Source organism: Lycorma delicatula, chromosome 3 (assembly GCF_047948215.1).
Source record: "Lycorma delicatula isolate Av1 chromosome 3, ASM4794821v1, whole genome shotgun sequence".
Taxonomy (NCBI): Eukaryota; Metazoa; Arthropoda; class Insecta; order Hemiptera; family Fulgoridae; genus Lycorma; species Lycorma delicatula.
The window spans coordinates 28130612-28147779 of record NC_134457.1 but is presented as its reverse complement, the minus strand read 5'-3'; the positions used below and the strand labels follow the sequence as shown (position 1 = coordinate 28147779).

Below are 17168 nucleotides of genomic sequence, written 5' to 3'. Positions count from 1 at the left end.
AGCATTAAAAGATCTAAATGGCAGAAAGGCTCCTGGAATAGATGGAATACCTGTAGAATTACTGCGCAGTGCAGGTGAGGAAGCGATTGATAGATTATACAAACTGGTGTGTAATATTTATGAAAAAGGGGAATTTCCGTCAGACTTCAAAAAAAGTGTTATAGTTATGATACCAAAGAAAGCAGGGGCAGATAAATGTGAAGAATATAGAACAATTAGTTTAACTAGTCATGCATCAAAAATCTTAACAAGAATTTTATACAGAAGAATTGAGAGGAGAGTGGAAGAAGTGTTAGGAGAAGACCAATTTGGTTTCAGGAAAAGTATAGGGACAAGGGAAGCAATTTTAGGCCTCAGATTAATAATAGAAGGAAGATTAAAGAAAAACAAACCAACATACTTGGGGTTTATAGACCTAGAAAAGGCTTTCGATAACGTAGATTGGAATAAAATGTTCAGCATTTAAAAAAAATTAGCGTTCAAATACAGAGATAGAAGAACAATTGCTAACATGTACAGGAACCAAACAGCAACAATAACAATTGAAGAACATAAGAAAGAAGCCCTAATAAGAAAGGGAGTCCGACAAGGATGTTCCCTATCTCCATTACTTTTTAATCTTTACATGGAACTAGCAGTTAATGATGTTAAACAACAATTTAGATTCGGAGTAACAGTAAAAGGTGAAAAGATAAAGATGCTACGATTTGCTGATGATATAGTAATTCTAGCCGAGAGTAAAAAGGATTTAGAAGAAACAATGAACGGCATAGATGAAGTCCTACGCAAGAACTATCGCATGAAAATAAACAAGAACAAAACAAAAGTAATGAAATGTAGTAGAAATAACAAAGATGGACCACTGAATGTGAAAATAGGAGGAGAAAAGATTATGGAGGTAGAAGAATTTTGTTATTTGGGATGTAAAATTACTAAAGATGGACGAAGCAGGAGCGATATAAAATGCCGAATAGCACAAGCTAAACGAGCCTTCAGTAAGAAATATAATTTGTTTACATCAAAAATTAATTTAAATCTCAGGAAAAGATTTTTGAAAGTGTATGTTTGGAGTGTCGCTTTATATGGAAGTGAAACTTGGACAATCGGAGTATCTGAGAAGAAAAGATTAGAAGCTTTTGAAATGTGGTGCTATAGGAGAATGTTAAAAATCAGATGGGTGGATAAAGTGACAAATGAAGAGGTATTGCGGCAAATAGATGAAGAAAGAAGCATTTGGAAAAATATAGTTAAAAGAAGAGACAGACTTATAGGCCACATACTAAGGCATTCTGGAATAGTCGCTTTAATATTGGAAGGACAGGTAGAAGGGAAAAATTGTGTAGGCAGGCCACGTTTGGAGTATGTAAAACAAATTGTTGGGGATGTAGGATGTAGAGGGTATACTGAAATGAAACGACTAGCACTAGATAGGGAATCTTGGAGAGCTGCATCAAACCAGTCAAATGACTGAAGACAAAAAAAAAAAAAAAAATCTAAAGTTTAATTTTTATTTTTACTTCCTTGTACAAAGTAAAAGAAGTATTGTGATCAGAAAAAATTTCGATTTTCACATTTCAAAGGAAATATCCATTTTGACCATTCCTGAATTCATTTACTAGTTTCGGCATTTTGAGTATTAATGAAACATTTTGATCTTACAAGGGGAAGGCACATCGGTTCGATTCCGATTTCATCATTTTTTTTTTTTTTAATTAAATTGATTCATTAATAATTATTAACCTTTGATTGTAAAAAAAAATTAATAAATAATAATTCATAGTAATAAAAAAAAAAATGACAAAATATCAGAACTTATTAATGAAATAACATTTTATGTACTTTTCATTTAAAAAAAAGTGTGTAATTTAACAGGGGTACAAGAAAGTTATGTGGTGTCTGCATCAGATTTTTAGATTTATCAATAAAGTCTATCATAGTTTTTTTTTAATCAAAATTCATAAAACGTATTTACTTAGAAATTAAAATAGAGTAATTTTAAAGATAAAAAATGATTTTCATTGTAGCTAACTTAATATTATTGTTATCTTACCAAATCTAATTTAAGGGTCGTGCATAAAAGTTCGTAACGATAGGCAATATGATTACTAGTTTCAGTGTTTTGGATTTTTAAACTAACTACGCTTTCGAATGGTGTTTCTTTTTGTTTTTTTGTTATTAGTTTGTATTTTTATTCTATAAACACTGCTAAAATAATCATTTTGTAGTGTTTTATAAATATTGTTTGCTTTTTAATTAATTATATTTATTTTTTCATTTATTTATTATTTTTTAATATATTATAATTCATCAGTATCTACTGATGATAAGCTTTTCAATAAACAGAATAACCAATGGCTAAAAGTAGATACTTTTAGCCATTAAATAATAATTTTTTTATTCTGTTTTTGAGTGTAATTTTTTCCCAGTTTATTTCAGTTAACTCTAGCATAGCTCATTCTTTAATTATCATAAGACTTTATCCGGAAAGATTACCTATCGTGATAATTCCTATTTCTTTTAAAAGATATTTAATTTTTTTGGGGGTTCATTAAACTCGATCTCAAAAAATTCTTATTGATATATTATTCTAGTATTTTTACCATATCTTAAGAAATGACGGTATTTTGATAAATTTTTGTATTATCTTTGTTGTATGGAATAAACACAAAATAAAATACTAGTATTATTTGTTATGTACCATAGCAATAAAAGACTTAAATAAAAGATTAAAACATTGCATAAATAAATAAGTAGGCCTATAATAAATTTTACCATGACAATAAGTAGTAATATATTAATATACTGGGTATAACAGTAAAAACCATTAAAAATGAGAAAGTGTGTGAATATGATTCATGATATAATATTGTTAAGGCGTTCCATCTTGTTATTTTAATGTAACTACTCGGAGAGGTCATCTATGTTATATTGAATTAATGCTTGCTTACTTATATTTGTTTTTAAAACTTGCACACTTTACATTAAATAAATATGCATGATGCCTTTTACAGGGCAGAGGTCAATGATAAACCAAACGTAAGCTAGTTGTAACCTTTCAGCTATTAATACATTATATGACATGTATGTATATATATATATATATATATATATATATAGAATATATTTAGAAATTCAGGTTCTAATAAGGTGGTATAATTTTAATTACAGAAAATTTAATTTTAAATTTAATATTATAAAATTAGTCTTCAAAATTTTATACAACCATATTATCCTAATTTGTACAGTTTGCTACATGTTTCTTAAGTTATAATCCTGGTGGAATATACTTTAATTTTGATTGAAATCTTAGTTATATTTTTAATTGATTATATATATATATATATATATATATATATATATATATATATATGAGCATCCCCGCTGCGGCTTTGCTTGCGTATAATGATAATTTAAACATAAACGCATACTTTCTTAAAAAGTAAATAAATATAAAACAAAGAAAATACAGAAAAAAGAAAAAACTGAACATTACATTATTATACAATATAATAAATTTAGAATTGTTCTTAACTACGTTAATATAATTTTAAACATTTTCGTACAAATATATTGACAAATTTACTTAATATTTTACAAATATTTATTTTTCCATAACATAAAAATTAAAACTATTCCCAAAGAGACCAGAAAAGTTTTGTTATTCTGTTTTATTTTTACAATTAATTTATGACTTATGTTTGAAACTTAAAATCTTTTAATGTCATAAAACTGTAATTTTTTAACTGTAAACTGTAAAGCTGATTGGATTAAATCAGGAAAATTTTGCATAAAAAGTAAAGGTGATACCACTAAATCACTGCTTGCGTTTTCCGTAGCGGTTAGGAAATATTTAGCCGGTCAGGGCTCGCTTCCCTCGCTCTTCCTGTCTACCCAGAGGGCTCAGCTCTCTTGAGTCCTCTGTGTTCATTAAACTTATGCTTTTGAGAATAATAATGATAAATAAACGTTAAAGCCTCATTTAATTCATAAAAACTACCAGTTATTTTAATTTCTTTAGAGTATCAGTTGGGTCCTGTGTGTGTGTGTGTGTGTGTGTGTGTGTATATATATATATATATATATATATATATATATATATATATATATAGGACCCACTAATTAAGTTTTAGATTTACCGTTACGACTTTGCTTGCGAAGTACGTAATCAGTATTATAAACATAAATTACTATTACAGTGTTACCAAAGCTGATAGTTGTAGATACAATAGCGATAGCTTGATAAACTTCAAACATTTATAAAAAAAATTGTTTTTTTATCCCTTAAAATATTAAAATTCAACAAAACGGAAATAGTTATTTCCGTTAATAATAGAAAATTGATATTTATTTGAAAAATAATTGAAAGCCCAAATCGAGTGAATATCTCGTTTAGGATAGTTGGAAACGGCGAAAATTTGTAAGCATTGTTCGAAATACCTTTCTTCAACCCTTTCAAGGTCGAATTTTAAAAAATCTACAAATTTGTTTTTAGATATTCACATGAACATTACGCGCTCACACACACACAAACACACAAACACACACAAACACACACACAAACACACACACACACACACAAACACACACACACCAAAAGTGAAGTTGTTATCTTAATTTGTTACAGAGAAATTACAAAAAAATTAATAAAATTTAATGTTACCCCATTTTAACCTTTTATACTCAGAATTTCTAAATTTTTACTTGAAGATTACCCGCACCAAAAATTAATTTGGTATCTTCATTTATTACCGAGAAAGTAAAAAAATCTGATGTGAATACGTGGACACTAAATGACTTCCTTGCACGCCTGTTAGATAATATATATATACACAGTTTTTTAAAGTGAATAGTATATATCATTTTATTTCATTCATAATTTCTGATATTTTTTCATAATTTTTTTTTTAATTGTTATTATTGAATAATTATTTTTTTTTGCAATCAGAGGGTAATAATTATTAATAAATCAATATATTTAAATTTAAAAAAAAATAAAAAAAGATGAGCTTGGATTTGCCTTCCTTTTGCAAGTAAATCATTAATTAAAATTATATTAATAGAATTTCAGCAAATTTTTGTCGAAAACATTTTACAATCGATATAATACATATAACTAAATATCGATTTTACTTTCACTTCATATCATGCTTGTATGTGTGTTTTTTCTTTTAAATATTTGTTTAATTATTTCCCCCTCGCCAACACCCCCGTCTGGAAGGAAAACAATTATATGGTTTTTACGTTCAGGGTGTATTATACAAAATTAAGTATATTAGATTTTGAAAATGTTTCGTCCAAATAATATTAAGATTTATAAAGAGTGCTCTTTGACCTTTTCAACAAGTGAGATATCTAATATTCAACTTGTTTATATGTATAATATTTATTTATCTAATATTACTGTTTTTTACAAGATTAGGGTAAATTTAAACAAAATATTTTCACAAAAAAATGTAATAAATGAATAAATTTAATAAGTTGATGTATTTTTTACTTCCTTGTACGAAGTAAAAGAACTATTATGATCACAACAATTTCAGTTCTCAGATTTCAACAGAAATATCCATTTTGACCATCCCTGAATCCATTTTTTCTAGTTTCGGCGTGATGACTGTACGTACGTACGTATCTACATCCGTGTATATCTTGCATAACTCAAAAACGATTAGCCGTAGGATGTTGATATTTTAAATTTAGGACTGTTGTCACATCTAGTTGTGCACCTCCCCTTTTGATTGCAATCGACTGAACCAAAAGTGTCCAAAAAAGGCCAAAATCCAAATTTATTGAACTTTTTCTTAAGTGCAGTAATAAGATCTCATTGAGAGCTTTTCAACTATATATCGTAAGTGGAACTTATTTTCACCGGTTCCCGAGTTATAACCAAATTAAATTTTAATTATTAAAATATTTAGATCACAAGGGAAAGGCACATCGGTTCGAATCAGATTTCATCTTTTTTTTTTAATTTAAATATATTGATTTATTAATAATTATAAACCTCCGATTATAAAAAAAAATTTACAATAAATATTAATTGAATAATAGCAATAAAAAGGAATACAAAAAAATATCAGAAGTTATTAATGAAATAAAATGTTATACTTTACATTTTAAAAAAATGTGTATATAATTTAATAGGCGTACAAGGAAATCATGTGGTGTCCATATCTGGTTTTTTTAAAAATTATAAACGATGAATTTGGACTTTTTGGTGCTTTGGCGCTCTAAGAAAAAAAATTATCAATAATTATAAATGGCTCTATTCCTCATCCAATATCTTATTGCTAATTTTTTTCTATACAACATCATTAAACAGTTTAAATAATCCTTAATAATTAAATAAATAATTTATATCTGATTATAGATATTAGTTATCAATTATTAAATCATTTTCATTAATTTATTATAGAAATGCAATTTTCTGCATATAACATCTTGAGAAAAACTTTTACTAAAAATGACAAAAGATTTGAAGAATTGAAAAGGAAATATTTCCTTATATTACAGATACTCTACGATTTAATAATAATTGTTAATGAAAAAGTAATTCTGTAGGTTACTGATTTATTCAAGGACTGTGGTTGTTGTAATGCAATTTATTTGCTGGTTAATAATAATAAAAAAAAAAAAAAACAATAAACAAAGCTCAAAATGTAAAGAAGGTATAAAAAATTGATTACACTAATTTTAGTACAGGGTTAGAACAAGGGTACTGATGATTCTTCATGCTTCGTTTGGAGCATCGGAATAACAAATAAAACTCTACTATTTATAGTACTTGAAACAATACCAATTTATTTCTGTATTATTGGATCGTATTAAATTTCCAATTAAGATTTTTTATTTGAAAGAAAATTCTGCAATATTCATTGGTAAAATTTTTATTACCATTTTTTAATTAAATTCTCTGACGTCAATAGTGATTATATAACCTAGATTTTATATAAATGGAAAAAAATCAATTACTGTAATAATAATTAAATTATTATTATTGAATAATTATTATTTAATATTCAAGATATAATTATGACTGAAACCGATATTAATAATTAAATTGTGTTTCTTTGTAACATCATAATAGAAACTTATTTTGCGATGTGTAGAATTAAATATTCATAATTATAAGATAAGGCACAATAATTATTTTTAATAAATAAAAAGCACGTTATTGAATAATTTCTTTTAAAAACGTAGAAGGCAGTTTTTAATCTTAAATAAATTTAAAGAAGTGGCAACAAAACTTTCCCCGTTTCGTACCTAAACAGTTAATATACTTATTTACACTTATAAATCACAATATTACCTTTCCTATCTATTTCTAGTTAACTAATTAATTGTAATAAAAGTATTTATCTAATTAACTTACCTTTAAATCATTTTAAAATTACTGTAAATCGACTTTAAATTAAATTCATGTATTTCAAACATTTGGGTGAGGGGGCGGTTTTTTTTCTCAAAAATATTACTTACATCGAATGAACAGGTAAGAAGGAATATTGAAGTTTCCTACGCGTATCGAAATATAACAATTATTACTTCTGTATCACCTCGCTCACAAAAATCATTTGAGATTTTGATGCAAAAATTTCGAAAATATAAATGGTATCTGAAATTCGTTAATTTTCAATTCTTTAAAAAAATATTTATCAATATAAGACTAAGTATACATAAGAAATTGTCTTTTATGATTAATTAATTCACCACGTAAACTCGAATCTTACGCCGTGGGAATGTGAAATGAAAATCTTTTATGAAAAATGCCATGCCTGACCGGGATTAAAACACGGGATTTTCGGATGAAAGGCCGAGAGAAATCATTCTGACATGGAGATAAGTGGATTAAAAAAAAAAAAACTATCTATTGAAATTCGCAATATAATGGTAGTCTAAAAATTATTGAGGCTTTTGCACACGAAATAGCATTAGCGTATTCTGGCAAAAGTCAAAGTCAAATTTAATTTAATACACGAATGGATGTAACTTTACGAATTTAGTACTTTTTGATTGTTACAAGCCAGAAGAGTTATTTTAGTGTAGCTGATAAAACTTAAAACTTAAAATTCTAAGAGTGGTTTTTCGTAAAGTCCTTATGACGTAAAATAGAAGGGCTTGTAAATAGTTGGGTAATTGGGATAATAGTAGATTCGTGATCGATCAAAGGAGCTACGTATCGTGATTGGTTGAAATTTAGTGCAAAAGTGTCTAATATCATTCATCTTGTACTTTGAATACCTCTGGAAGTTTGATAATAAAATGAATACATATATTCATCAGTTACATACACATATACATCAGATATATATATATATATATATATATATATGAGTTATGTATAAAATACCAAGAGTCAAAATCAAATTCAACTAAAAGATTTCTGAGGTTAAATAACACACAGTGACATTTCCATTAAGTTAACTGCATACTGTTGCTTAATAATCTTAGTTCGATTTCCTATGAAACATATTAATTGTATTAGCCGTATTACATCTTCGTCGATGAACTTCAAATTTAATTGATACTGATACAACATCGAGGTTTGTCATTTATATTTCTCAATCGCTTTTCTACTAATACAATTAAAGAAAAAAATTTTATCTTCGTTTTGAAAAGCTAAATAAAGCCTAAATCTAGTAAGACTTTCTCGAAAGAACATTCTTATTTTTATTATTACTGTTCTCTGAATTATTAAATAACTTCTAACAAAGTTATTATTATCTCTAACTTCTGCTTAACAGAGATTATTACATATCACATGTTTGTATAATACATTTGAGTATTATTTGATTTAATGAAATTGTTATTTAAATTTTATATGAATGTATAATAATATCTGAATATTTATATCTAAATAAATAAAAATATATAATTATATATGTCATTATAATATAAGTAGTTGATTAATATCATTATTGTATATTAACGTTACATAAAATTTTAGTGATTATTTTTATGTTTTAAAGTTCCCTTAGGTCAGTACTCACATATTATGTTAATCATAATTTGTAGTCTTACATGACGTTGATTGCTTTTCAGTATCTGTTACAATTAAAAGTTTATACATTTTTTTACTTTAAAATTTAAAAAATGAGTTTTTTATGGTTTTATTACATCTCTATTGAGGTCATACGTACACTAATTTAATATAATTTATTTATCTCATGTTTTGATGGTTTTAAGGTATATTTTGTTTATTTTTTTAATTATTATTATTTCCGCCATTTTTGGATCTTACACTTGATTTATAAAATTGATAATATATTATAAATCAATTTTTACATTGTATTACGTGTATAATATTATATTATATTTTTTATTAATATTATATTAATTAATATCTTTTAATTATATTATATTTATATATTTTATGCATTTTAATAGATCTTATATAAGTGCGTTTGAACAAACTTGATGGTTTAAACCGTTATTGCGTAATGAAAATTTTGGCAGCCATTTTGAGATGAACCCGACTGCCAATCGTGGCCATACGTGCGCGTATTTTTATTCTCCTATAACGATGGTTAATCCGAATCTGAAATCAAAATCATAATCCCAACGAGAACTGTGTACACACAAGCGCGTGCGCGCTTGTGTAATACTTTTGCCCATATCTGTATAATTTATTTGATAATACAAGGAAATAACAATATAACAACGTTACCCAGTTCATAACAGAATTATGGATCCAATTTTAAAGCCAGGATTTTATTTTCACCCTTAAAAAAATTTTCTCAATTTTATAAATATTTGAATGATGTTAAAATTATTTTTCTATTAGCTGTAAATTAATTATTAAGTAATATTAATAAATTATAAGTACAATTAATTTTATTAATGACAGTAATTAGTTAAATAAATACTTTTCTTTTTTTTTTGTTTACAACGCTAAGAAAACATGTTAAAGTTTCACAATTTTAACTAATTTTTTTTTTTTTTTTGCTTGCAGGTTACTGGATGACACAAAATTGAGGTTAGTAATTTTTCTTGGTCAATCATTTGTGAATAGTGTGGTGGTAAATGTAGTGAAATTCCTAGTAAAGTCAGTTATTTTCACATTGATTTGAATACTAGATCGTGGATACCGGTGTTCTTTGGTGGTTAGATTTCAATTAACCACACATCTCAGGAATGGAGGAACTGAGACTGTACAAGACTGCACTTCATTTACACTCATACATATCATTCTCATTCATCCTGTGAAGTAATACCTGAACGGTAATTACTGGAGGCTAAACAGGAAAAAGAAAGAAAAGAAAGTGGATTTATAATATTTAAATTGTTGTAAGCTAAATAAGTAACTTAAGAAATGGTAAATTTGATTAACATATATTTATCTATTAAAAGGTTTAATTTGCGGATATTTTTTAATTACTTTTTTATGCTTCAATCGGTATGATTTTTTATTTAAAAAAAGCCTTTGTGTATGAGAATTCTTACAGGTTAATGATTTAAATTTATAGAAATTACATTATATTTTTTTTTATTTTGTAACTACTGAGTTGTACCGAGTGAAAGAAATATATAGAAATAACTATTGATGGAAGGATTCCATGATATATGAGACATGTGAAGGATGATGTTTCATCGATATTTTTATGTAAGCCTATATCATGTTGTATTAGAAACTAGTAAAATTAAGACTCAACTTATTGAATTAAGCATAAATTACGGGTGTGCTTAGGAACATATAATACTTACTGGTACACGGATATCATTTATTTGATTGATAATTTGATGTTTAATTATTTGATTATAATTTAATTCTGCATGCAGTGCACTCGCTGCACTGAGCAAGCGAAAAGAGGGGTAGTTATCTTGTAATTGCTATTTCAATTAATTAATAAGTCAAATAATTAATTATAATTCAATAATTGAAGTTATCAATTGATAACTGTATGATAATTTATCTTATAATTACTCAAAATCTGTTACTTATCTTTAATCAAATCAACCCGATAATTTATTATGACTGTTAAAAATGTACTTCTTTTCTTTTTAAAATTTTTATGAAAAACGATGTCAAATGATAGATCAATATTCTTTCAGTAAAAACGTTTCGCTAAAAAAAGTGTTCTATCTGATTATTTTTATTTATTAAAAACTGTTAGAAAGATTTATGTTGAAGAGAAATTAACAAAATTTACGCTCATTGATTATATGGAAATGAATTGACTTTTAAGAAAAAAAAAAGTTTTACTGAATTTAATAATATATATAGTAAATAAAAACCTAACTTAAAACAAACTGAATAACATTGCAGTGTGAGTTGTATATGGAAATTCTAGCTATACATTACTAGAGGGTTACTATTGACAAATATTTATCATGGGATAAATATTTTCATGATTTATATGGAAAAGTACAGTAGCATCTGGTGAATCCTTTAAGGAACCTACTAAACTGAGCGATAATAAATTAAATACATCTTTTTATCATGCTGACGTCATTTTATTTCATATTTCACACGGAACATACTCGTATTTTAGGTTTTTTTTTATACAGTTCATAAATTGAGTAATTAAATTAATTTAATTGATGCATATATATATATATACATATATACATACATATATATTTATTGAAATTATAGTTTACTGAAGCGTAAGACTGAAGGAAAAATCAGAAAATACTGACAGTTACAAGGCCCAAAATTAGACTGATGAAAGGAGTACTGATATTCACCTGACAAAATATTTTTATTTTATTTTAATATTAGCTCGGTTACTCTGCATTGCCCGGGCTTTGTACAGAGTACAGGAAGGAGGCTTAATTTAAATATTTTTATTTCTTGTGTTTTGATAAGAGTAGAAGGGAGGGCGTTAGTAGATGCATACCAACAGTTTTATTTGTTTATCTCAAAGCTTTTACTATAAAGCTGAACGGTACACTACGTTTTTTGTGTGTCTGTCCGGAGCACAGAAAATAAATTGGCGTGCCGACTCTTGAGCCAGCTACACAATTAGCCGTGCGAAAAACATGAACTTTTCAGGTTAATGCTGCTGCCACACAAAGTGATTGTCCCTAAGTTTTGCAACTCACAAGGAATGCAAGCTGTATGTGAAACTTCCATCGTTTGAACTCAGAAAAGGCATATTTGTGTCGCTGGGTCTCAACGGAATGCGAGGTATAAATTTCGTCTTCTCCTGCGGCATTCCCTGTGATGATCGTGGCTTCTGTTATGTTGGACAACAGATTACGATGAATCTTGTACTGTTGCACAGTTTTGGCAGGTCGATATTACATGATAGAATAATAGGAAATCCTTTTTTTTTAAAGTCGACTTGTGTGGCGGCATTCCCGGAAGTTCCAGAGAATTTAAAAACTCCGTAGAATAAAAAAAACAGCTTGTTCAGTATCCATTACTGTAACAATGGAGGAATAGATTATAGAGTTTTGATAGTAGATGTCCTATTATTCGAAAATAGTTTTTTCAATAATCATCTATTCCCGTAGAAACGACTTGATTTTCTTACTGTATTCTTGTAAACTTAATCGCAAAATTAAGGGCTGATTAGAGGCTGCACAGAACTAGTGAAAATGGAGGGTAGGTTTTTAAAATAAAATGTCGGTAACAGTTTTCCTCTTCAATTGAACTGTTAGTGTGCAAACTTTCATCATGATCGGTATAAAGGAAAAACGAACCCACAAATATTCTTCAACTTCGTATATATAATTTTATTATTATTAAACTTTAATGTGATAATAAATGTATTAAGATTTGTTTATTTATAGTCAATTTTCCTAAATAAAAATTTAAACAAAGATTTTTTTTTATTGTTTTATGTATGATAGGCTTTTCGAAAGAGAACTGTTTAAAGTGTCCTTATGATTATCTGTGGTTGTTTTTAACCGTTAAATTTCATATATTTTTCGAAAAGTTTTGTCCCAATTTAAAAAAATCAACTCGGTTATCAATAGACAGGAAAAAGTGGTTCACAACGTTTAGATTTGAAAAATCCTATTTCTTTGACGCTTCCCTAGAATGTAAATTGGCAAGTCGTTAAATTTTGTGTAAAGTGTAACTTTTTGGTGTCGTATCTATTCGGAAAAAGTTCGAGATATCGAGGTATTCTCATTGCATGAAGAGGATAATAAAGAGATGCCTCTTTGTTTTGCTATCAAATATAGTAAGACAGATAAATATATAAAGGATAAATCATAAAGGAACAAAGGATTGTTTAATAGCTCGGTAATAATAGCATCTTTTAACATCTCTAGATAGAATCGTCCATTACACTTCCATCGATGAAATAAGATTCCAAGATTCCTTTTTTGTGATTCCTATCAAACATAAATTCCTGATACGTTAAAATATTTTTCAGGATTTTTGTAGACCAATAAAAAAAAATTATGACCGTTTACTTTACTATATCTAATTAGAATCTGCTTCATAATGAAGAATAAATTCTCTTAAGATTCCATCGTTCTAATTCACGAAGTGCATGACTTAATCTTAGCGATAACACTTTAACTTCAATATGTTTATAATCATTCGTAAAATTAATAAGGCTATTTTCAGCCTGCTGGAAGCAGTTCGAAAACTGTATAACAATTTCTCCACAACATATCATTTCTCTAAAGTGCAAATATATTTAGGTCTACCTGAATATCTCCAAAATTTTTAATATTTTGAAATTTTATATTATTTAACGAGCCGAATAGTTTGTTCAATTCCAAATGTTAACCGATACGTAGTTGTGAATTAGGAATTCTTTATGAATGAAAGAATTATCCTTATTATTTTACAACCAATGAAAAATTCGTTCTGGTTTTGTATACATAAACGCACCATTATTCTCAATCAGGTATAAAAATGACAACAATTAATGTTTAATTATATAAGCTTAGCTTAATTAAACTTAGATTAATTATATAAGCTGATAAACTACAAAAACAAGATTTTCCGCCTATCACAGAATTACCAACTTATATTCTATTATTTCATCTTATATAAAATAATAGATCTTTTTATTTTATTTTTCCTGTTTAGCCTCCGGTCAGGTATTACTTCAGAAGATGAATGAGGATGATATGTATGAGTGTAAATGAAGTGTAGTCTTGTATAGTCTCAGCTCCACCATTCCTGAGATTTGTGGTTAATTGAAACCCAACCACCAAAGAACACCGGTATCCACGATCTAGTATTCAAATCTATAGTCAGTTATTTAATATATAAAAATGAACTGACTTTACTAGGACTTGAACGCTGGAACTCTCGACTTCTAAATCACCTGATTTGGGAAGACGCGTTCACCGATAGACCAATCCGGTGGGTTAAAAAAATAGATCTAATATATAATAATTATCTTGTATTCTCTTAATGTCAGAGTTAACCTACTTATATGCTATCGTTTACCATGCGATATATAACATACATATTATTCTGATTTATGCTTATGGCAATTTTAAGCTATTCCTATTCCTTAATTTTTATTGTGTTTATAGTCTTAACGTTCTTGTCAACTTAAGTATGGTCAATGATGTAAGCAAGATATTCTGGTACAACCCTATTTTGACTGATTTCAATATAATTATTAGCACACTAATCAATATCCAAGAATCAACTTTTTATAAAAGCACAATATATAGAAGTCAAAGAGTTTCAACTTGATAAGGAAAAATAAATTTCGAGTCACAAACAGAAATTAATAATTTCACTCTCAATTGGATCAGTTGAAATGCTTCTATTATTACTACTATATTTTTATTTACCTGACACAGAAATTCAGGTTTTCGTTTGTATAATAACATTTTTAGTTTCATGGTTTGTTGAACCTCTTCATACACGATTGAACTATTTTCTGGAACGACCGTTTGATTGCTCTCTTCCAAGTTCAGTGAAGTTTTATTTGTGATTCAGATTTTGATGATTAAATTTAGCAGTAACTTAACCATAAAATATCATTATTTAGATTATAATAAAATAAAATATCAAATGCATTATTTGTATTCTACTCGATGCTTTTGATTATAAGAACGAAAACATAAACAAACCTTAAATTCGGCGATGAATTCAAACTTTTGATCGTCATTGGTACAAATTATATTAATGATTGTATTGACAATCTATAAGAGAATTTTAATTTTCCTAAGATTTATTCTAAAATTTTTTGAAATATAAAATACAAAAATCTTTAAATTATAATCATGATTAATTTTTTTATAAAAATTAACTATTTTTATGAATTATTAGTCGGGAAGAGCGAGCGAAGCAAGCCCTTCCCGTCTAGCCTAGATCTCCGCTCTCTGGATACCATCTGTGTTCATTATATTCGTGCTTGTAAGAATAGTACTGATAAATAGCATGACAACCTGTTCAATTTATAAAAACTATCATCGTATTGTAATTTCATCAGAAAAACAGTTTGGTCAGCACAGCACTCGAAAGTTTCTGAAGTATGAGGGTTTCAGAATAGTCGTCCCCCATCTTAAAAATAGTTATAGTAGTTTCCCTTCTTTCGTACGGGTAAGAAAGTATTTTCCTCAGTTTTTAGAGTTACCCGAGGAAAGCTACGAGGAGGTGACCGTACTTTGTTTTTCATTTTTACTTCCTTGTACGAAGTAAAGGAAGTATTGCGATCGCGAAAATTCGGTTTCCAGATTTTTACGAAAATATCCGTTTTGACCATCCCAGAATCCATTTTGATTAGTTTCGACGTGACGTCTGTGCGTGCGTATGAACGTATGTATATATTTATGTACGTATGTGTGTGTCGCATAACTCAAAAACTATTAGCCGTATTATGTTGAAATTTTAGATTTAGGACTGCAGTAACATCTAGTTGTGCACCTCCCCTTTTGATTACAATCGACTGAACCAAATATCTCCAAAAAACCCCAAAATCCAAACAAAAATGTAGATTTTGGACTTTTTCTTAACTACAGTAATAAGCCGTCATTGAGAGCTTTTCAACGATATATCATAAGTGGTACTATTTTCATTGTTTCCAAAGTTATAGCCAAATAAAGTTTTAATTAATGAAATATTTGGATCTTAGGCACAGGGAGGCACATCGAATCGGATTTTTTAAATTTAAATATATTGATTTATTAATAATTATTAACCCGTAATTTTTTTATAATAATTAATTATTATTGAATAACAATAAAAAAAAATATATATGAAAAAAATCAGAAGTTAGTGAAATAAAATTATATGTACTTTTAAAAATGTGTATATATAATTTAACAGTCATTATTATCTGTTTATATTTAATAGATTTGATGAAACATTGATTATTTAATATTAATTGAAAATTATTATTTACAATCGTATTATTTTTTCATTTTGTAGTCTAATTTCTGTTTAATTTTATTTAATTATTCTGAAATTTCTGTTCTGAAGTATTCTGAGTGACCGAAAAATAGGCCCTCACAAGAACAACATATACACAGAGGCATACATGCCCGATCGTTAATAAATTGCAAAACATTCTTATCTTTTAGTTCATTACTCCTCTGATATTGTCGGACAATATTCTCCCTAAGTCGGAGTTGTTCATCATTTCGTGTATTTATTTTTTGTTGCCAATCATTTAATCGCTGTTTGGTTTCATATAATTTCTTCTCATCTTAATTTGTGTACACGTTCTCTGGTTTTCAAATTTTCTCTTACTTTATATTCATCAACCTCTCTTAATCTTTTTATTCTTTCCTTGGTCTTCTCTCATCGAGTTCTATTCTCGTCGTTATATTGCAGCCCTATTTAATTCATCATTAACACATACGGAAAATGATGTTGAAAGTTAATTATTTGCAGTTAATGTGTACCAATTGTAATAATTATTGATTACAATTGGTTAATTAATTGATTAATTAGTAATTATCAATTGTACCAATTGATTTATTGATAATTATTAACCTCTGATTTGAGAAAATAATTATGATAAATTAGAATTCAATAAGTTATTAATGAAATAAAATTTTAAGTACTTTTCAGTTTTAAAAAAATGTGTAAATGTAATTTAATAGTCGCGCAAAGAAGTTATGTGGTATCCACATCAGATTTTTTTTCATGCTTTTTAATTTTGTTTTATATTTTTTGTGGAATAGTTTATGAACAACATATCTAATGTTCATAAGTAGTGTAGAATATTTAAAGCTTTTCTCTCTAGAGTGTATATGTACAGATTATGCAATCAGAAGACTGGAACAAACCACATAGAGTT

General features: G+C 27.3%; 1 protein-coding gene across 2 annotated transcripts in view; it reads left to right on the top strand.

Moving 5' to 3' along the window:
- LOC142321485 (high affinity cAMP-specific and IBMX-insensitive 3',5'-cyclic phosphodiesterase 8-like) overlaps positions 1 to 17168 on the top strand; it is a 1158933-nt gene that overhangs the window by 180157 nt on the left and 961608 nt on the right. For both annotated transcript variants that reach the window (XM_075359602.1, XM_075359603.1), the window contains exon 2: positions 9947 to 9970. The gene's annotated coding sequence lies outside the window, so the exon portion shown is untranslated. The remainder of the gene's footprint in view (positions 1 to 9946; positions 9971 to 17168) is intronic.